General features: G+C 34.9%; 1 protein-coding gene across 1 annotated transcript in view; it reads right to left on the bottom strand.

Annotated features, from left to right (window-relative positions):
- The window catches only part of LOC113233763, a 57,415-nt gene that overhangs the window by 12,493 nt on the left and 22,386 nt on the right, over positions 1–22,536 (bottom strand). Inside the window, exon 2 of the mRNA XM_026468953.1 lies at positions 3,807–3,877. The gene's annotated coding sequence lies outside the window, so the exon portion shown is untranslated. The remainder of the gene's footprint in view (positions 1–3,806; positions 3,878–22,536) is intronic.

Below are 22,536 nucleotides of genomic sequence, written 5' to 3'. Positions count from 1 at the left end.
AGTAGGTACAACTGCTAGTAATTCTTTAAGTAGGCATATGATATTTATATTTAATATAGGCCATTTTAGTTGAACTTAATTTGATATTAGTTGGTATAGTCACCAGTTCTTAAAATATAATACGATTCCATTAAATAGAGTACAATATACACATGTTTAAAATAAATAAGACATTTAAATTGTTTCGCCATCTGATGATGGTTAAAGAAAATAATAGCAATGTTTTATATCGGATACAAGTGGTTATAACTCTCGTGAGCAAGAGTGTCGTTCGAGTGGCGACCTACTGATTGTACCTCGATGACATTTCACTATCATTCCTCATTTTCACTAACATCTCCATTCTTTTTCTAAAGCTGGTGCTTTAAAATACTTAACGTGTAAAGTAGAGATGCATAGGTAGAGATGATTTCAAAAAAGATTAATTCCGATTATCTGATTTATGTTTGGGTGACGTTTCATATATATTTTCTACAACTTCGAAGTGTTTGCCAACAATAAACGTCCATTCTGGGTGATTGATGTAAATCCAACTGTACCGTAGGTACGCGTATTCCGAAGCATGTTCTATCTTTGTTACATATATTATGTCAAATCTATCTATGTCATGATTTAATTTTATATCGTAAGTACATTTATAACTTCTGGCAACATACGTGTCGCGTCAATGTCCAAAAAGAAACGAGCAGACAAACATAAGGCGTAGTACGAGACGGCCTCTACGTTTGGAGTCACCCGACGATGGCTATTTATAAAAAAATCATCTCCTTTACATGTTGTTCGCCTCGATTTGGGGCATTTTCGAGTAATACTGACAAAGTATGTAGATTGTTACTGATTTTTTGATGAGTCCGTACTAATTTGGCTATGCGGTTAGAAGAAGTTGTTAATGAAATGTACAACGCGTTATTATGTAGTATCTGGATTCCTTTCAAGGATAAGTTTTGGTGTTCTCCTCCTTTCAACCGCAAATGGTTCAGTTCCAATGGCCCATAAACTTGTGGTAAAACACGTGTACACTTTAGCCTAAATTCGTCAGCATCACATGCGTTTACTTCGGCTTGTCATAATCTTTTGCTTTCATGGTTTATGCATGATACGCAATGTCAAAATGACTTTGCAACTTAAACTTGAACACAAACACAATATTATGGAGCAAAGGATTTTTAAGGGCCCGATCATTTCGTGCTCTGTTAAACGGATGTTTCTAAGCGGACGTCGGTAATGAGCGTGCGAATACGAAATCGCACGCATCGTTCCGAGACGAATGCGTTCGGAATACGTCTCGTATTTTTGGAAGGGAAGCTTGAGCGGAAGCGGTGGACAGTTTTCGTTAGTGAATAATAAAATATATAGCGTCTGGGTCTCACGGTCGAGGCGGCTGCGTCTGCATTTTCCTGTCGTTGCAAAAGCTTTTGATGTACATACAATTTGGCACAAGTAGGTATCTACAGGCAGTTTTTACTAATTCTCTGAGTGAAGGTTCGTATGAATTTAATTCATCAAAACCTCTTGCATCTCACAAACATAAATAAGTTTTGAATTGGCATCCTAAGTTTTTTTTTTTCAATAAAACTCTGTGTGCATTTTAAAATTTCTTACAAATCAGAAACAATTTCAAATACTGTGATATGCGTAAGAAACTTAAAACAATATAACACTAACGCTAGTGTAGGTATTATTGTACAATTCATGCTTTACACGACACAATGCAGATGCAAGTGTCCACTTTGCAGAAGCATTCGCCTTTAAAGGTTACCTGAACACGAGTCTTGTTTTAGTAATGGGCTTATCTTGTCGGATTAAGCGACTTCACTGATTTTTTTGTTTTTTGCTAAACAAGCATAATACAGAAGAAAAGTTGAAAATGCTATTTTCAAGCTTGCTTTTTTTAACCTTATCACACAAACCTTTTAAGGTATTTTATTATATTTACATTTCTTGAGTTGTAGTTCATGTTAATCTCGATCCATTAATGAGTTGAGAGAAAAGGTGGATATATAACTTATATCTTAGGGCGACAGGCGCAGTGATGGTGTCCCTCAGATCATGGCGAGTTACAGCTTTGAGCGGCACTGCAACTGTTATGGACAAGCGTATCGCTGACCACCGCCTGGTGGCGACTTGTTCGTCCTGTCATTTAAAACCATAACCAACAAACCTATATCATTAATATCTACTTACATTAAAAAGTCTTTAAAAATTGCTTATAATTAAAAAAAATATTGGGTCATTATATGTTCAAATACGAATATGCGAATGTTGAGATGGATGTGTGGAGTGACGAAAAAGGATATGATAAAGAATGACCACTGATCACTAGCGCCACTTTCAAACTTCACCTTATGTACATAAGGTGAAGTTTGAAAGTGGCGCTAGTGACCGAAAAGATGACAAGTAATAGGTTAGCGTCGTATGGACATGTCATGTAGAGGGAGAATGTCATGTGACGAGAAGAGAGTTAGGTATGAATATGGAGGGATATAAGGGAAGGCCAAAGAAAAGACTAAGGAGACAGAAAATGACATGGATAAGAAAGGTATAAGTGTGGAAATAACGGCTGATCCCCATCAGCCCTACCCACTTGGGTATGGAAGAAAAATACATGTTGTGCTCACTCCACTCCACTCCAAAAGAAGATATGTTCAAATACATAGATAACGGATGAAACTAGTTAGGTATAATATTAGGCACGTTTTACGGTATTTACTGCTATTCTGTATCTCTCTACTAAATGGTTTCAGGTTGCACACGGAACTACATGTAAACAGGGCCTAACGTTTCTTAATAAACATACAACAATGTACATACCTACATATACATACACGCTGTAATAAGGTCCAGATATATTTTAGCTGGAGATTACATTCATGATATTGATAATAGACAACACGAGCAATATATAACTTTCTCAATTGTTTTAATTAATTACATTTTATTTCACCATATTCTAATTTCCATTCTGCGTTTTTTTTGTTTCTCTTATTTATATTAGACTAAATAGATAAATAATATTGTTATTAATATTAAAACAATCATATATTTTATTCTTTGACGAAATAATTTGCTGAAATAATTTGCTGAATTTGCCTTCGTAAAAGGGTCGCCACAGGACAGGCTCTGCCTTGTGTGGGACCAACTGTAACTATGCACAATGCTTTCAGGCATGAAATCGCGTTCGCAATACATATAAATGTTAAAACATAATGCCAATTTAGCGTAAGCTTGCACTTCGAAATTTAGTCATACTGCTATTTCAATTTATGATGTAAAATAAACATATTATTATTATTGTTTAAAAAAATATAACTTTAAATTCGTAAATATAATAAAAAGTAATATTATTTTTTCGTTACAAAATAATCGTTTGGCAATAATCTTTTAACATGAAACCAAACTACTTCTACAATGAGGACTCACCAAAAAGGGTGTAAAAAGTACAGATATTTAATACATTGGGGAACAGTAAGATTGAACATTTACAGTGGACCTTGAGTATATTTTTGTTGCTCTCGGAAAACCTCTATACGTATCCTTGGCGCAAAAAGCTAAAAGCAAAGTTTGACCTATTAATTAGAATCGTCAGTTTTAGTCTTAGTAGGTACAATCAACACGTGCATGTGGATTCCGGTTTATATTAACATCCAATTAGATAAAATGTTATGATAAATTGGCACCTACACGTATGCAAACAACGATGGTAACACACACCTGTAAAATCAAAAGTTTTCTGTCTCAAAGGTCCATAACCCTCGTACTGAGTGGACCTTGCCCTATCTGAAGGAAAGTTATTAAAACAAGCTTACCTTGAAAGAAGACGCTCGTCGTGCGCCGGTCACATTATAGCGGGCGAACAGACCCCGGCGTGTGCGCAGACCTGCAACCAGGAAGTTGGATATAGTACTCATCAAAAGGCTTAAATATGTACAGTGATTTAAGACCATCCGTTTTGCTTACTGTTAATATGTAATATCTTACTGTTATCTACAGAGTTGGGTCGATATGAAAAGTGTATAAGCAAAAAAATGTAGATATAAAACGGAGCAACCAATAGTGTTATAGTTTTGTAAGTGACAGATGTTGAACTACAAATTTTCTGCAAACTTTGACTTTGAAAATAATTGCTATAAAATTGTGAGTAATTAAACCGATCTCAATATTACGGTACTATTAGCCTGATAGAAAATCTTGAGTATTCCATAGCTTATAGTCATAAATAGATTGATTCATTTGCGAAACTTTCCATAATTTCAATAAAATTATGAAGAGCGTTTGCTGTTTAGGTACGTTGTAAAAGCGAGTGAATCGATTTCTCCCTATATTTCATTACAAAGTTCCTCGTGTCCCAGAGACATGATTCGTCTAGGACGCTTTCTAGCAATATCTGTGTGATGTACCGCGTAGAATCTTGCGGTGCAACATTGCATGGCGCTGGCGGTTGGCACACAAACTGCACGAAAGTGGACCGGCCCAGCCCAGCTGCGACGGCGCCGAAACAACCCATCAGCCATGTGTGGGCTAACCTCTGATAGGTTAGTCCGAGTGTCACGTGTGACATTTATGCATGTGGTTTTTGTTAAATAAGGTAACCTAAATGTCCAAACAATACAATATACTTACACCGTAGACGAACCATCGGCGTAGAATTTACATCTAGTGAAAAAGTTTTAGTAGCAGTAGAGCTCCGTATGTAAGAGTTTGTCTAGGAAAGTACTGCCACCTTACCTATTTCTGTCGCCAAGCAGTAATGTAAGCATTATTGTATTCCGGTTTGGAAGGGTAAGGGTGCTGGTGAAATTACAGGCACATGGAGCTTGTCCACTTATGTCTCGGGGTGACAGGCGCAGTGTTCTTTTTCTGAGTGGCACTGCAATAGTTAAGGACCTATATGTTATTTAAGACCTTTGTAAACTTTACGTGAAGCAATAAATTGAATAACCATCAGGCGCACGACTCTCTTGCCACTTGGTATCATAAAAAACAAAACAAAACGAATCCAAACGAAGAATACCAGCTCGGGAACAATAACAATCCTAGAATAGAATAGAATCCAACGGCAGCTCTCAGAATTAAAATCAAAGAAGTTTAATTTAACATTACAAAAGCGCACCACACAAAGGGATTAGCTGCCTGTTAGTGGACAAAGCAAATGTCAATATTGGTTTGTAGCGGTAAACACAGCGGCAGTTCCCGAGAATCGGTCCTCATCCGATACTCACTTATAGCTCTACTATACACATTCTTACGAGCTTGCGATTGTTTCAGGAACAAAGACCAGCCGATTTCTGAGGATCTTTGCAACAGTCGAATTGGAATTGCGATCGTGACCGAAACATTTAACATTTTGTTATTGGTAATGATGTTTTTTTTACTACAATTTTGAATATGTTATTTTTCAATTGCATACTTACTTGGTAGTAAGGCAGTATTTAGCTTTTCGTCTTGGGTATATTGAAATTATGTTTTGGGTAGGTAGGTACGTAAATAGGGGTCTAAAATTATTTCATCATAGTATTAAATTACATATTCGGAAACAAAGTTCTATTTTTTACATACATCATCCCTATTCTTACTAACAGCCGAACTCGTACTTTGTTGTATCAAAGTGAGACTTGCATTCTTCCTCAATTTTCAGAAATGAACATGCTGCACTTATTGTAATAAATCTACAATTGATATGTATACATCGCACTGTTGATACAATAGTGTATTAACTCAAAAAGTGTATTTTTTCAGAATCTATGAAAAACGAATTACTTACTTCCCGTGAAAGATCATTAAAATTTATGTATAGGTTAAAGTTTATTACAGACATCTAATTTATTTCCTACTTGCCAAATATATGTAAATTAAATAAAAGGGAAAAATAATTTTATACTTTTGCGTAAGAACTGTTTTGGCCAGAACTAGCTCTCGTAAAATTTGTCTCATTTTGAGTTAAGTAAATATATGTATTTCAATTGTTTTTTTACAATATTCTAAAGACGATTTTATTTTACGTTTAACTGTGATACAATCTTCATTTTCACATATTTTTAGTTACAACACTATTGTAATAGCAGTGCGAGATATTATATATATAAACTGTCTCCATGGCCGAAAGCCTGACTGCCACGCAAAGGTCCCAGGTTCGATTCCCTGGCCGGGAGAAATATTTGTATGGCCTACATTTATTTCTCTCGTGAGTTTAGGTGTAATTTGTGGTTGACTACTTATCTGTGTGTCCATGGCACCTGCGATACAGTGTTACGCTATATCGCAGGTACCATGCTATAAGACTATGAGGGTGTGTTATTTATTTATATTTTTTGCATGACAACAAGTGATGAGGTGAACAAGTCGTTTGCCCAGTGTTAAGCGATACGCCTGTTCATAGCAGTTGCAGTGCCACTCAATGCTTTAAATTGCACAGATCTGCGGGATACTGCCACTGCGCCTGTCACCCTGAGACATAAGTTGACAAGTCCCATGTGCCCGTAATTTCACCAGCACCCTTACCTTCAAAACAGGAACGCAATAATGCTCACATTACTGCTTGGCGGCAGAAATAGGTAAGGTAGATAAGGCAGTACTTCCCTGGACGAACTCTTTCACAAGGAGCTCTACTGCTACTATATGTAAAGTACTAAATCGAAAATGTTTTAGTCTTTTCCCAATGCTAATTACGTAAGTTACTCTGGAAAGGAACGATATATGCTAATTAAGTATTCGGAATGAAAGCTCACAGTAGTGTAAGACGATTAAGTAGATAGAACCTATCAGAAAAAAATTGATTAATATTCTAAGGGATGTTCGTTTCGTTTTACGATGACGTATTTTATATTTTAATTTATAGTTTAGTAAGTACTCAGTTATTACACTTACGATAAAGTATACATTTTCATCGAGTTCAGTACGTCGTTTGGAAGACAGTGTAGGAAATTTTTGCTCAGGATCGAGTTTAGTTTTGTCACACAAATTTCTAATCAAAACGTTTTTAACATGTGCTCAATCTTCGTATTTCCGTTTCATAGGAAACACCTGCCGAGTGCCAAGTGAGATGACATAAGTGCAGATGTTTTTTCTTTGCATACAAATGTTTTGTTTTTCTAGGCCAAATATTGAGTCATCTGTTCGTGTCAATTGTTTTATTATTTTGATATTTTTGTTATATTACTTTTATAATTTTTTTTATAATTTTTATAATATATTAAAATATTGTGCCGGTTTTGGTATAAAGTTTAATGTAGTCATGATTTCCGTTTTTACGATGTTTTTAATTTGGACGTACCGAAAGTGGGGTTATCTAATAGCTATACAATACAGTAAAGCCAATAATCATCTACAGATTTTAATTATACAAACAATTTAAGTTTTAAACAAAAAAAAAACAAATAAAAAACAAAAAACTTAAAAGAATTGCGGTGAAACAAATCTACAATTTACATTTAGCATATAGATTCCGTTAAACACAATTCTTAATTGCGTATTACATTGGTGTAAAGATATCGTTACAATTTCTTGGGTAATCAACATTTTTTAAGTGCACTATTTAATGATTTAGAAGGTTACATATCTACAATATCTTCCATACATTAAAAAAACCCATTCTTGTTGGAACTAGTGACTGTTCCCATACGAAGGGCGACAGGCGGAACATTGTCGTTCTAAACATTGTGTGCAAATTATTTCTGATAAAACATCGATGGATAAAACGAATTATGCACACAGTGTTGTTTGTTTACCCTTATGTTTATTATTTTCCCACAACGGATAATAACTAGTGTAGTAGCAAGTAATATGTATGCTTGTAGGTAATAGGTAATTTTAGATACTGGTATAAGCATTCACCCGTGACCAACGAAAGAAATTAAATATAACTTGGAAAGTTAGATTTTTTCTCTCCATAAGATATCGCGGATTGTTTGCAACTAGTCATTCAGTAGTTTATCATACAGAGAAGCAAAGTAAAATAAAGTCTTATTTTCATATAAAATTACCGTATAAATCCTGTTTAAAATTCCAGTCCAATAATGCTGATGTCACCAATATCACCCGCCCACAGCAAATCACAAATAAACAGCACAAAAGCTTAATTTAAAGTAACTTTGTGAATAGACGATTATTTCAGTAGCGTCGAGTGAACGTGTATTGTATCATTTAAGAACTATATACAAAAATGTAGCCTATGAATGCGTGATTTACAGCGTGATGATGATCCTCGTACCGTCACTATTTCACTTTACTCATTTCTGATGAGCATTTGTATAGGTTATTATTACCACTTTGAAACAAATAAATCGCAACAAAACATCTAATGCATAACAATATCAATAATCACTGATGATTTACCTCGTATCCCGATTTGAGACATCATTAAAGAATGATTTGAACTTTAACTTCCTGCTCCAGTAACCACTTTGTTTGTCGTTCGTACACGGTGACAAATTAGCGTAAAAGTGTGTCCACTGTGACCCAGATCCTTCCATTACGTACGCAAACTACGCACTGTGGGATTCGTAACAATTCAGGCCTATTTATTATTTTTAAGTTGATTGAAATTGTACGTAATATGCAACGTCACGAAGAGGAGCAGATTGGTGATCATTTTAAATAATAAGAAAATAATTAAATGTACGATAAACTTTTCTGATACCAAGAGGTCGGTCGATAAGTAATATCTACGTAAGGCGGATATTTCAACGCGAGTGTAGATTTTTAGGAGGTGAGGTGACACAGGTCGCCTCACGCGTCCCGTAATTTAATATGAATAAAATAAGAACAGGCAGAGAAAATTTGACACAGATCTGACGTCGACATGCGTCTGATGGCGACTGATGGGGCAACGGACGGTGTGTTGTTAAATCGCTGGGCAATTCGCAAATTTTGGGATAAATGTGGATTTAATAAGTATAGGGATTTTATTGAAAACCAAAATTTAGCAGGTTCTTTGTAGTAGTAAAAAAGAAATATCTCGGTATAAAATTTATGTGCATAGTTAAATATTTTATTATTAAATATTTCGTTTTAGACTTTTATGTCAGGCTGCATTCAGGTTTTTATATGATCGGATAAAGTATTCCTATCATATATAATAAATTAGCTCGTTCTTTAGACAATGTCCTTTAGGTGTATTGTATATTTTTTTGTAAGACCGTTATTTAATATTAAATACCTAAACCATTAATCTAGCAAAGCAGTTTTTCCCGCTTCTTCTCCGGTGACACGCCTTAATGGTAATTAAAAGACTACTAAATGTGACTCGAGTGCCAAGTACAGGCACACTTATGTACATATAGTAGTTATATTATTAATTCTCATTTATTACATATAGTAATAAATGAGAATTAAGGAGAATTAGCTTTCGGAACAAATTGCTCTCGATAAGATACGTCGAGCGTGACTCCAGAGTTCGGCGTTACGTCCTCAAATCACTGTTATACTGACCGTATTTTACGATAAAAGCAATCCGTCTAATGCAAGAGTCAACTTAAACAAAGTGTTATGATAAACAAAGCTACTTTTAAAACGTTCAGCATTATACGATTTATCTTAATTTAGTTATAATTGTTTTGCGTAATACCGTTTTATTGAAGAAGATTTCTTGATCTTTGTGTTTTGAAACTGAAATATTCCACAAAACATTAAATAAACACGAATATACTACAAAGTTTGTTTGAATTGCTTCAGATCTGTGTAATTCCGAAGTATCTTAATTGGTTCGTATTGCAACAATATGTGTATTCAGTGCATTCAATTTTGTTGCACATTATTGTTTGTAATTAGCATTGTTCAATGTTCCGAGAGAATTGTTTGTGTTTATTTTGTATAAGTCTGTGTTTAACAACGAAATTGTTTAGTATTATTTAATTCTATAAGAAAATTAGCATCACATGAATAAGTAATTGGTAATGACAATATTAGGCCCGGCACTCACTGATGGGACAGCTCGGCTTAGACATGCAAGCGCACACTGATCATGCCGTGCGTGCCTGTTCCTCCCGCATATCCGCATAGTCGTATTTGACCTATCGAGGTATACCAAAGGCTGTCGAAGCATCCCTAAGGTTATTGAAGCATCCCCAAGACTGCCGAAGTATCCCCAAGGCTGCCGAAGCATCCCCAAGGCTGCCGAAGCATCCCCAAGGCTGCCGAAGCATTCCCAAGGCTGCCGAAGCATCCACAAGGCTGCCGAAGCATCCCCAAGGCTGCCGAAGCATCCCCAGGGCTGCTGATGCATTCCGGAAGCTGCCAGCTCAGCATCCCTAAGCATACCGCAGCTTTATTTTGCAGTTACGATCATTATCATTAAATTACAACTATAATGTAATTTTATGGTATATTACTATTTGTCACCTAAAAATCCCTCGCCGTCCCGTCCCCTCAGTGGATACCGGGCCTTTATTTGCCGAACTAAAGCAATAATAATCATAGTGACTTTGTATTCATTGCTGCCACCTGTTTCAGGGATGTACATACATCATTCGAATCGACAAACGTCGCAGTAAACACAGGCTAATGTTGATTACCAGTAGAATATGAGATTAGTGGAGTTAGGACCTAGAAATACCTTAAACCTTATAAAAGCGGTTTCTTATAGATAACATGAAACACTAATGTTAGATTCGGTGTAAGATTTCGATTTTACTTCCTCAGAAACATTTGAATAAGGAGTTCCTTAACAATGTGACACGAAATAGACGAGCAATAAGGGAAGGACCGATGCAATTTAACAAGCGATAGAAGTATGCTGTAGTATGATTGTGATCACTATAATATAGAGGACATTTATGATAGTATGCACGGAATATTCTTTCTCTTTGCAATTTATTCATATTCTCGGTACCCACTCTTTCGTAAAAGTAGAAATAGCTATATTTTTTATAAAATTTTACGTGATTGTGCTAAATTGCAATGGGAATGTAAAACAAGTATACGGCCTAATTTATGACGAAACATGTCTCGTAATAATCTCTTATACCGTCGGTGTTTTGTAGAAAGGGCTTAAGCGACATTTCGTATAATTGTTCAGGAGCCTGTTTTAGGTTTAAACGACTGTTTTAAAATATTTACGCCAGTTTTCAAATTCAATCATGGTTTTGATAAGTTTAAGTTTAGAATTTTAAAACTGGACGTAATTATTTTAAAACAGTCCCTATCTCGGGCCAGTAGTAGGGATAGAGCTTTCTGGTGGTATAAAAATGAGTACCTTGACAATTATTTCTTTAATACAATTTAGAAAATTTGCTCCTCCCAACTATAGTGGAACAAGTCCAAGCAATACAATAGGTGCTATTATAAATCTACGGGACTGTAATTGTGTGCGTGTGATCTATGAGACTAGAATAGCCGTTATTAATTACCACAGACCACATTTAATTACATTTAGCGTTTTTCGTTAGTGTTATGTTATTGCAATTCGATTATTCACGATGTTTTTTCCTAGAGCATTCGAGTTTCAAGGTTGGTCACGACATAATATGATGTGCATAATCTGTGTAGTTAATTTACGCTGTTTATGCCTCAGTTTCAATCTGCCTAGATGAATAATGGACTTTTTGTTAACCTTTTTCTAGTTGGACTAGTATGGACCCCTCTCAAAATTTCAAAGAGCTCACGGACCTTTTCCGAAAAGATGAAGAAGAAGAAGAAAGGCTCGCGGGTTGCACTGGCACGCGACTCGTCCCGCGCCCGTGGTATCACAGGCCGTGAGAAGCCGCCTATACCAATTTTAATATTAATGCATTATGTTAGGTAGCCTCGCCACGGACCCACGGCGTAGATTACACGAACCCGTTAGGGGTCCATGGACCACAGGTTAACCTGATTTAAGTCATTACTGTAAGCATTTTAAAACATTCTGATCAAACAAAATGTTAAATAGTAGATGATGTTGGTATTGATATTACGTAGGTATAATTAGAAACTATGCCTATTACCAAAGGTAACGTACGAGTTACAGACAATGGCACATCTTCCCTTTCACATAATATTGAAATTCCACTCTATCCGATAGTCCGGCTTTGACTGTACAAAGGTACACCTCTTACGTGGAATACTTGCGAATGTAAGGCAAATACAACTGTTTGCCCTCGTCTTTCTAATTGATTAGTTTGCACAGTTTCAATTTGAATGGTTAGAGTGTTTTACATTAAAAAGGTACACACATTTCGTATAATTGTTGAATTAAGAGTGCAAGTGAGAGAATGTAATATGTTACGCGCGAATTTGTATTGCTGTAATAAACTAGTGAAGCAACATGTGCATTTTAATTGTGTTATATACTCGTAATTACATATTTTGATTATAGTTTCTGTACTGCTGCAACCCACTTTAATAAAACCTTAATCTATAGCGATGATAAATTCAGCAAATGCTTGGTAACCTTTAAAAAAAGAGAATAGACGTATATTTTTGGAATAAATACGGGTTAGTGATGAACAGTAAAAGAATCAAATTCACATCTAAAAGTAACAATAGACAATATTAGTAAGAGAAAACTATATTTAGTTGGTATGTGTCTTGTGGCTAATTTTATGCTCACCGAACTTGCAATTAAAGTAAGAAGTACATAAGTGCTGTACTGTACTAATAGAACTTAATAATAATATTAAGTTCTATTAATAATAATATGCCAGATAAGACAACCGGTACCTGGGCTCTACTCCCCTTCTTCGTCCGAAAGAAATACTGTCAAATAAGTAATACTCGACCAAATCAAAACACAATGCCAAGTACGAAGCTTCATTCGCATCATGTGTTTTTGAATTTGGTCGCGTATTACTTATTTGACTGTAATTTTTTCTGACGGATGTTGGACGGAGACCTGGGTGTAGACGCCCAGGTTTGGAACTACGGAATCCCGAACAGTATTAATACGAGTAACGGAATTCGGGGCACTATCCAGAATACTCAGACAAGAACCAATTTACAAAAGTTCGATTGCCAAATTAGGCATGCTGTGAATTAAAATCTCCTCATTATTGCCGCGCACAAGTCTTCGAAATTGTAACAATATAAGATATAACAAATTTGAATACAAAGAACATTATTAGAGAACAAAAAACATAGGTTCTCTAACAAGCGTTGAGTACCGTATCAACTGGTGCGCCTCGACGGCGCCCGGCACGCGCCCATTTCCTTGCCAGGATTAAAGGTAGAGCACACTAGGACTACACATGTACAGGATGTTTACGTATTTCGAGTTAGCTACCATAGTTTTCTTGAATAACGCTGACCTATATTACTTATATATATATATGTACCGCAAAGTAGCACACCTGAGCGCTATCACACACACACAGAAAATTTAGATTTTTTTTTTATAAGATTAAGTGACGAGACGAACAAGTCGTGCCCCAGATGCTACCTGAACTACACGCCTGTCCATAACAGTTGCAGTGCCACTCAGACCTTTAAATCGCAACGATCTGAGGGGCACTGCCACTGTGCCCGTCACTTTGAGACATTACTTGACAAGTCCCATGTGCCCGTAATTTCACCAGCACCCTTACCTTTCAAAACTGCAACACAGTAATGCTGACATTACTGCTTGGCGGTAGAAATAGGTAAGATGGCAGTACTTTCCTGGACGAACCTTTTCACAAGGAGCTCTACTGCTACTAAAAATTTTATGGTGCACGGAAACTCATTTGCAAATTTAGGAAGTTTTATATTTTTTTTTATAATATCAAGTGACGGGACGAACAAGTCGTGTGCCTGGTGGTAAGTTATACGCCTGTACATAGCAGTTGCAGTGCCAATCCGAGTTTTAAATAGCAAAATCTTAGGGGCACTGAAACATAAATTGACAAGTTCCATGTGCATGTAATTTCACTAGCACTCTACCCTTCAAAACCGGAACACAGTACCTAATGCTCAGATTACTGCTAGGCTGCAGAAACAGGTAAGGTAACTCTCTCACAAGGAAGAGCTCTACTGGTAAGATTTGTACAAATGGAAGGAAAGATAAAGAAAGCTAAATTAAAAAAAAATATATTCCAACATCGGCTGTATGTGGCTCATAAAATCACACGATCAAACTACATTTAATAATTTGCTCGTTAGATGTCGGACGATTTTTCCACGTGGTATATTTAACTACTGTAATTACGTGTTGTATTCTTATCGTATTTTTTTTGGTATGTGCTTGTTAAGAACATCTCCCGAATGTTGTTTATGTAGCAAAAATGTAAACGTCCTGTAGACAGATAGGTACACTAGAACTAGTCAGTTAGCTATTCAAGAAAGTTGCTCTTGCAACAAGAATGCACTCTGGCGCCGCCCGCCGTAGAGATTTGCACACACTTATCCGTGTGTGTTATATGTGTATCTGGAATAGGATACGTCCATTTGCTTTTAAGAATTTTCATACTTGTAATTCTTTCCATCCTCAAGAAAAACACTGATCGAATGAATTTTTAATAAGATGACTTTCAACGCCCATCTCTATGTAATTGGGAAGACGCTAGACAAGGGTTGACATATCAAAATTTGAAAAGTTTAAGCCCTAGAGGTGGCCTTTCAAAAGGTTTGGCTTTTATTCCTGTTTATGACATGAGTGCTGTCACGTACCGGATATGATTGTACGTCACACAGTGGAATTATGTAAACGAATTAGCTTATTAACTTCTATGGTTTTATATCATTCAATAAAATTTAAACACGATACACTTATTAACAACGAAAGTCGACAACAATATACTAACTTGTTTAAAAACTACGTAAGTATAAGATTTCTTGTTGTTTTTTCCAAAAATCCAAGTGAGCTATCAGTTTGTACAGTAAGAAATGTTCTTAAAGATACCTAGTACATGTTACTACCTTCAAAATGTCAAAATGTATTGTAAATAAAAAAAAAAATATGTCAGTAAGGCAAATGTGGTTGTTTTTACACACCGAGACCCGCACGTGTCTGCGCCACATAAACTTAGATAAACGCGCTATGCAAAAAGGAAAAAGCATACTACGCGTTCCGCGGCAATCTAGGCGCAATTTATTTTAAAGTGGCGTATACAGACTTGGCGAATGCTATTATTTTACTGTCTACTTACATATAAGTGAACTGTGTTTTAGAGAGCCGTAGATAGAAATTAGTAAGGTTTCAGATGGAACGGAAATAAAAATTTACCAACATAATCTGGTGACATCGATCACATTTATTTCTTTAGTGCATATCAAAACGCAAACAATACGTACAAAGTTTAGTTTATTTATGTCTACAATCTATTTTTTTAAAGTATTTACCTAATTATAAAATCGTATTATAGTGGGTACGTATTATAAAAGTTTACGGTGTTTACAAAGATCCTTCATAATTCTAAAAGGAAAATAAAAGTTTCGAAAAGCAAATGAAATTACTGCGAGGTGTGGTTCGTCATAGTTAGCAAATAAACAAGAGCTTTTTAAAATTACAATTCTAAGAAAAAAAAACTTCTGAATAATAAACTTAAGAAATGAAACTATTTTTCCGGATTTAAATCGCATAGTTTCATTTCCTATGTGTAACAATCGCGAAAACCTAAGAACTCGATAATAAACTTAACTTCCGTAAGAAATATCAATATTTCGGTATGTTACGTGGTACATATACGTTCTTCTCAAAAAGGAAGGTAGTGGTCAATCAAGCAAGTATGCTCTCAGTTTTGTATGAATAACGTATTTTTATAGTGACCCTATGCTCATGTAGAATATATAGCGTTATATTGGGCGTTAAAATGATCATAGGATCTAGGTCTGGGCCTGAATCACTTAACATATTATGTACAGTCAAAAGCACAGCAAGCCTTACATTTTTGTTCAAATATCGCCTCTTGTGCAACGGAAAAAGATCCGTCAATGTCTTGCTTGACGTGCTGCCGTCTTGCTACTTTCGTCTTTTGGATAGAGAAATTAGTTCCCCTCACCGCTTCTTCATTTCCTACACTTCTCCGAGTTTTTATTACTACCTATATTAAAAGTCCTAAAATATCCTAACATGCGTTATAACATGATCAATTGTAATTACTGTTAACAAAATTTGTTTTCAGGAATTGGAATAAAATAACTATATTAGTATAGACCGATACCTGAACACTACGCCAACTTAATTTTTGGATCTGTTCCGATTTTATTTTGTTTTTGTTTCTTTTTTTTTTCACAAAATTCGTTGTTTATTTTTCGAATTTTGTTTTTTGTTTGCATACTTTTATAAATAAATACAACTGTTTACAAAAATAACGGAAGATAAATAAAGTTGGCGTAGTATTAATCGGAGTTCTCGAGATACATTGAATAAATATAATGCATAATTCAAATGTTACGTTTACAGTTCTCTGGTAATAATGATTATTTAAAGATAAAATCTTCTGTTAATTCTCACAGATGCGGTCACTAATTATTAGATGGTCGATGGAAAAGTATATTTACGATTGCGATATTTATATTCATAATTTGTGTAGATAATTATATCTTGGAATGTATAATAGTAGAAGTGTTCTTTGCGATGATTGAACAAATCATAAATAGGTATGTAGACATGTGTCTATGAAAATATGTTATGGTATTGCGATTATATGAATTTACAATCAAAGAACTTTATGCCATGCTGTTAGGTAGGAATATAACTTAATTTGTATTTTCATAGTGACGTACGTGTCATATTGAAAATACTGCATTGAAAATGAAAAAAGTGGCCTTAAAAGATTTTTACCAATTAATCATTGAACACTTGGGAGGACAGGTGGTTTCAAGGTTCGCAATGATGTTTAAGAGAAATACGTTATTGCTACCTACTCATTAAGTACACATGAAAATATATATTATGTACATGAATTAGTAAAAAGGGGAAAATAATATACAAAGCATTTGCGTATTTACTATATTATTTTTCTCATAAAATGCCACAACGTAAGTACTGTTATTATGTACATACATATGTATATAATAAATGAAAGATGATCTTTAATATGAATGATATATTGCAAAATAAATAAAAGAAATATGTACATATAAGAGTAGTATGGTTTGTGTATGTATAATTAACAAGAAGTAATTAAATTAATTATTGCAGTAAGCTAACAGTCTATGCAGATGTAGTTGAGTTATCAATTTGATTTATACACAGACCACATACATATGTTTGTTTCAGCTGCGTCAACATTTAAATATTTGTAATATTTTGCATAAAAAAAATGTACATCAAATTATAACAAATTTTAATTTTAGCGTTCCTAATATTTAAACACCTACAAGTTGCTTACCGATGAAGGCGGCGTTGTATTGTCTGTTCACTTTTACTCCCAGCAAAGGAGCACAAATGATTACGTAATCGATTTGATAATGTCATCATGAGGATGTGTTATTATGAGTTATGAGTTTCATTTATTGAAGACAATAGAAATAATCGGATATATTGTATAGTCGTACTAATCAAACTTATACATAGAAAGATCATCGCCCACATTAAAATGAATTCAAAACCTTTTTACGGGAAAATTAGTCACAGAAATTGTTTATTTATGTGTAGTCCAAAAGTACGTACACTTTTTAGTGTGCTAGGTAGGCTGAAATAATTGAAAATATGGATATAATTGTAATAGTGATTAATATTTTTTTTAACTGGGTAATTTTCAGATTAGCAAGTATTAATTTCGCTGGCAATTTTAATTATGTGATTACTCGAGTACATACATATATTATATTATTGTGAAATATTAAATAATATTTCAGGTTACTTCACTCGAGTATTAAACAATATTTCATGATAGTAGTCTAGAATATAGTTTCCCAAAGTGGTCCCTAGGGGCGGTAGGGCGGGCTCAGTGCGCGCAAAAGAGTTTTAGGGCCTTGTTATCAATTGGGGGGCGTGGATGTTGTCCAGGGGGTGTTACCGTATTTGAAAAATAAAATAAACCTGAATTATCTATATAAACTACACTACATATTATTTTATTTTCCTTGTGAATTTTTTGTGTTCGTTAGTATAAAAATTGGTGTTTTCAATATTTTTTGTGGTGGTGAACGTTGAAATTTTTTTTATTTTGCCTATGTAGGCGGTGGGCCAAAAAGTTTGAGCTGAATTTCTTTAACTTGAGCTTGAATTTTAAATAATAAAAATTGCAACCGAAATTAGGTAGAGAAAATTAACCTGAAGATTAAAAGGTCCGAACTAGATTAGAAAAGACTATAGTTTAGAATTCAGAATAGGAACTGTTTGATGAGTAATAATAACCATTTCAGTAAGCTGTGACCATGGGATCTTTACCTGAAACATTAGTTTGTTGAAAAAACAAATGTTTGCGATTTTAAATCCGAAAAAATAGTTTAACATCCATGCGGATGTAATGTCATACGCGGAAATATCGAATATTGATGAAGAGGTTCTATATAATACAAGCTTTGATTGCTGCAGGTGATATGAACGAAATTCTGTAGTTCTTATGTTCCGAACAGGATTTTTTTAGTCCGGTTTACTGCTAGATCAACTTATATACTTTGACCATCGGTCTTTACGCTATCTAACATCTGTCTTTGTAAAACCAGATTTTAAACTGGCTTTAACGACGATATAAAATGCCTAACTGCGATGAATTCTGTTGTAGCTGGCCATATACGCTACGGTATACCGGAGAGGTCTACATAAGCAGGTGTACCTGTATAGGCAGACTGAAACGTGTATTGGAATAGACCTGTGCAGTTTTATGTACCTGCGCAGGCGACCGGCGCAAGATCGAAAATCAATTCTTTTGAGTGATACCGTATGGTAACCTGTGCATGTGTGCGTGTATTATGGTCGTCTGCGCAGGTCGCGCCATTTGATTTCTAGTTACGGTGTAGGGTAGTCGTCGTTAACATCGTACTACAGTGCGTAATAAAAAATGACTACATTCGATTCAACTGATAAGAAAATACTTGAGGAGTTTATAGAAATATATCGAATTCATCCATGTCTTTGGCATATAAAAAGTAAAGAATTCTACGATCGAGACAAAAGAGAAGCTGCTAATAAGATGCTTATAGAAAAATTAAAAGAAATACAACCCAATGCTACTAAATTAGTAGTTGTGTAGTAGTAGCCATATCGAAATTAACTGACGACCTCTCCGGCACGCCGAATAGTCCTACATACGCTACGACAAACGGTCAAGATGCGCATGTATGCCTGCACAGGTGTGCACAGGTAGACCTCTCCGGTATACCGTAGCGTTTATGGCCGGCATTAAGAATTTGTTGATTTAGCGTTCACGTAGATCAAAGACAATTTGCTTATTGTTATCATAACGGTACACAAAGGTAATAATAGTGATGCGTTAAAACAATCGGTTTATTCAATACGGACCGTAGCTGTTTTCACTTTCGTTTGCATAAATGACGCGATTAATGATTCCGTTCCAAACAGGATGTCACGTCTCAAACCCAGCTTCCGCGTCCGTCCCTTGACGAATGCGGGACAATGCTGTGAGCACGCACCTTTACTTTCCAATCTTTACGCTCAATGGTTTTTTCGATAGAGACATCAAGTAATGAAGTAGTAGCAATAGAGCTCTTTGTGCAAAAGTTCGTCCAGGGAAGTACTGCCACCGTATCTATATCCGCGGCCAAGTTGTAATATAAGCATTATTGCGTTTCGGTTTTGAAGGGTAAGGGTTCTGGTGAAATTACGGGCATATGGGAATTAACTTATATCTCAGGAAACAACCTGTCTTTGCAATTTAAAGTTCAGAGCGACACTGCAACTGTTATTGGACTGGAGCGTTGTTTACCACCAGACACGACTTCTATGTTCCGTCTGTCGGTATCATGTGAAAAAAATGATGCTCATCGTTTTAGTTTAAGTTTCTTAAAATATTATTATATTACACCGTGGGTGTCTCTTCCACTGATTTGTAAATATGTTTCACTACTCTATTATTTGTTGTGGATATATGTACAGACGCTTTTTATCTCCTCACTGTACACAATGTATCCTGTAATCTTCGTTATACGGATCAAATGCTGTTTTCTTCAATTTCCGTTCAACAAAAAGCAAAGTCATGTTTTGTAGATGTAAGCAGCCGGGAACACATCCTTTTTGAACTCAAATCGTAATAACTCTTATATTGTTCACATGCTTAAAGATCCATAAACAGACAAGGTCACGATCGTGTCTTTGAACTTAACGTGTTGCGATTTCATGTGATATACGACACGATCTAATTGCCAGATGTGATGACGACATTGTTTGGTGTTGTCATTATTTGTTTGTTTCTTCTTAGATTAATTATAATGAATTTTTTATTGATGTTACCGTCATTGTGCACATTGTTGTTAACTCTAATGAATAAAATGATTTAATCGTATTGGCCTTTTGTAGGATACATGTTTATATGATTTCTGTTATGGGTTGTAAAATAATAAAAAGCAATAGATTTTTTTACTCGCTGATCGATGCGAGTGCTAGAGGTTCGATAATTAATCGCGTGTTTACTAGAAGATAATTTTTTCGTAAACAGACTAGGATAGGGTCAAGATAAAACAATACAATTGGCGGATGCATTAACGTTATCATATCACTACGTCATAATGTTATAATTGATAATTAAGTACTAACATAAATATGAACTTTGTAACACATTATTGTGTACCTACAACTTGTGAGGTATGTGAAACTGGGTTTTTTGCGCGTTCTAGTATTGTGTTTGATACTGTAATCTTTTCCCATGCATCATTGTTGTTGGTTTTTGTAAAATAAAATACAGTTCAAGAGACATCGGAATCTTGTGAGGTGTATTGGCTGGCCGTGACCTTATGAAGTTAAATATACGACAGCGCTTTGGGGATTAGTACGTCTTAATTCCGAAGACCAGGTGATAATGTAGGTATATCACGGCATATTTTACAGCATTCATAAATTAAGCTATAAAATCATAGACTGCCACATTTTACATGAATAAGATGAGCCATATAAATGTAGTAAAATAAATAATCTTCGTTTCCAGTAACATTTAAGTATTGACCTGATTTCTAGTGTATTACTCCGAACACAGAGCCAATAGAAATATGCCGATGAATGTTTCGAATATTTCTATTATATCTCTATTTGTGGTGTAGTTTAATTCTTAGGTGACCTTATAAAGTCCTGTATATAATTATAACAAAGCAATAATCTAATTGATTTTTAACCGACTTTAAAAAAGGAGGCGGTTCTCAATTCGATTGTATGCTTTTTTATTTATTATTTTATGTATGTTACGCGATAACTCGGCATTTGTGAACCGATTTTGATAGTTTTTTTGTTGGAAAGAGCATACCTCAGTAGTGGTCCCTTTTAAATTTGAAGAAAATATTCCACGTCTAGGGATGCCGAACTATGGGATGAACCGATTCCAATAAAACTTGGCAAATAGATGTAATTCCACAAACTTTTGAGGTCGGTTTTTTTTTCTAGGTACTCCGTACATTATAGTTACGGAAATTTGTGTTTCCATGTAAAATTAATTTAATTTATTTAAATAAGAAAATTATTTCAAATAAAGAATTTCAATAAAGCGGAACAATTCAATGTGATAAAAGAACCGCGTGATTATAAAAGGTCATAAATTTCGAAACTTTCAAGTTTTATCTAGGTCATTGATTGAGTACATATCGTTGATCTAGCTACTTTTGTATTCGTTGTTATACAATTATAACTATTTTATAAAAATAAAAGCCGACATCAAAAATTTGTGGAATTACATCTATTTACCAAACTTTATTGAAATCGGTTAATGTAAAGTGAGTGAAATCCAAAAGACCCCGGTCTATTGAATTTCACGCACTTTCCGTTCATCCCCGAATTTCCCATCCTTAGGTGGGATATTTTCTTAAAATTTGAATAGGACAACTAAAAAAGAACAATCGAAATCGGTTCGTAAATGTTGGAGTCGCATAAAATACACAAAAAATATACAGTCGAATTGAGAACCTCCTTCTCTTGAAGTCCGTTAAAAAAACATAAGGATTTTCCTCTAGTTCTTTGAGTTCTAGTAGTTTGAAAATTCAAACAGCTACCAGGCGAAATTCGTTCCGATTTTGAACATTGTTTCTGTTATATTTTCCTACGTAGTACCACAATGTTTTAGAACACACAGGTACCTTACATATCTTTTGAGTAAGTTTTGAATTACAATCTTACACAATAGTCAGCAGGTACAAAGCACTACAGAATATAGTTGTAAAAATATATAAATTCTTTAACTCTTGTACTATTTTGAATCGCAAGTAAATTGTGAAATAATAGGAATAGAAATCTCAGCAATCGTAACCGGATAGTTATGAAGGTGCAGAGAGCTGTCATTCCGATTGCGTAAGTACATTTAATGTGCAGAAACTGTATAATACGTTATCTGTATAACGCTAATCATTTGTAACATTGAAATGTGGATTGAAGGTCAATGTGCGTATGGTTATCTATGAGTTTAAGTGCTCAGCAGTGGACTAACGATGATGAATTTAATAGTTGGTCGGCCAAGCAAGAATGATCTCAGAAGATCATTACACCATACACGTTATACCATTATATTAGGGGTTAAAGTATGAAATTGCCGTTTTATTGCAATA

Source organism: Hyposmocoma kahamanoa, unplaced genomic scaffold (genome assembly GCF_003589595.1).
Source record: "Hyposmocoma kahamanoa isolate Upper Pololo Valley unplaced genomic scaffold, ASM358959v1 80, whole genome shotgun sequence".
Classification (NCBI taxonomy): Eukaryota; Metazoa; Arthropoda; class Insecta; order Lepidoptera; family Cosmopterigidae; genus Hyposmocoma; species Hyposmocoma kahamanoa.
This window is presented reverse-complemented; position numbering and strand designations above follow the sequence as displayed.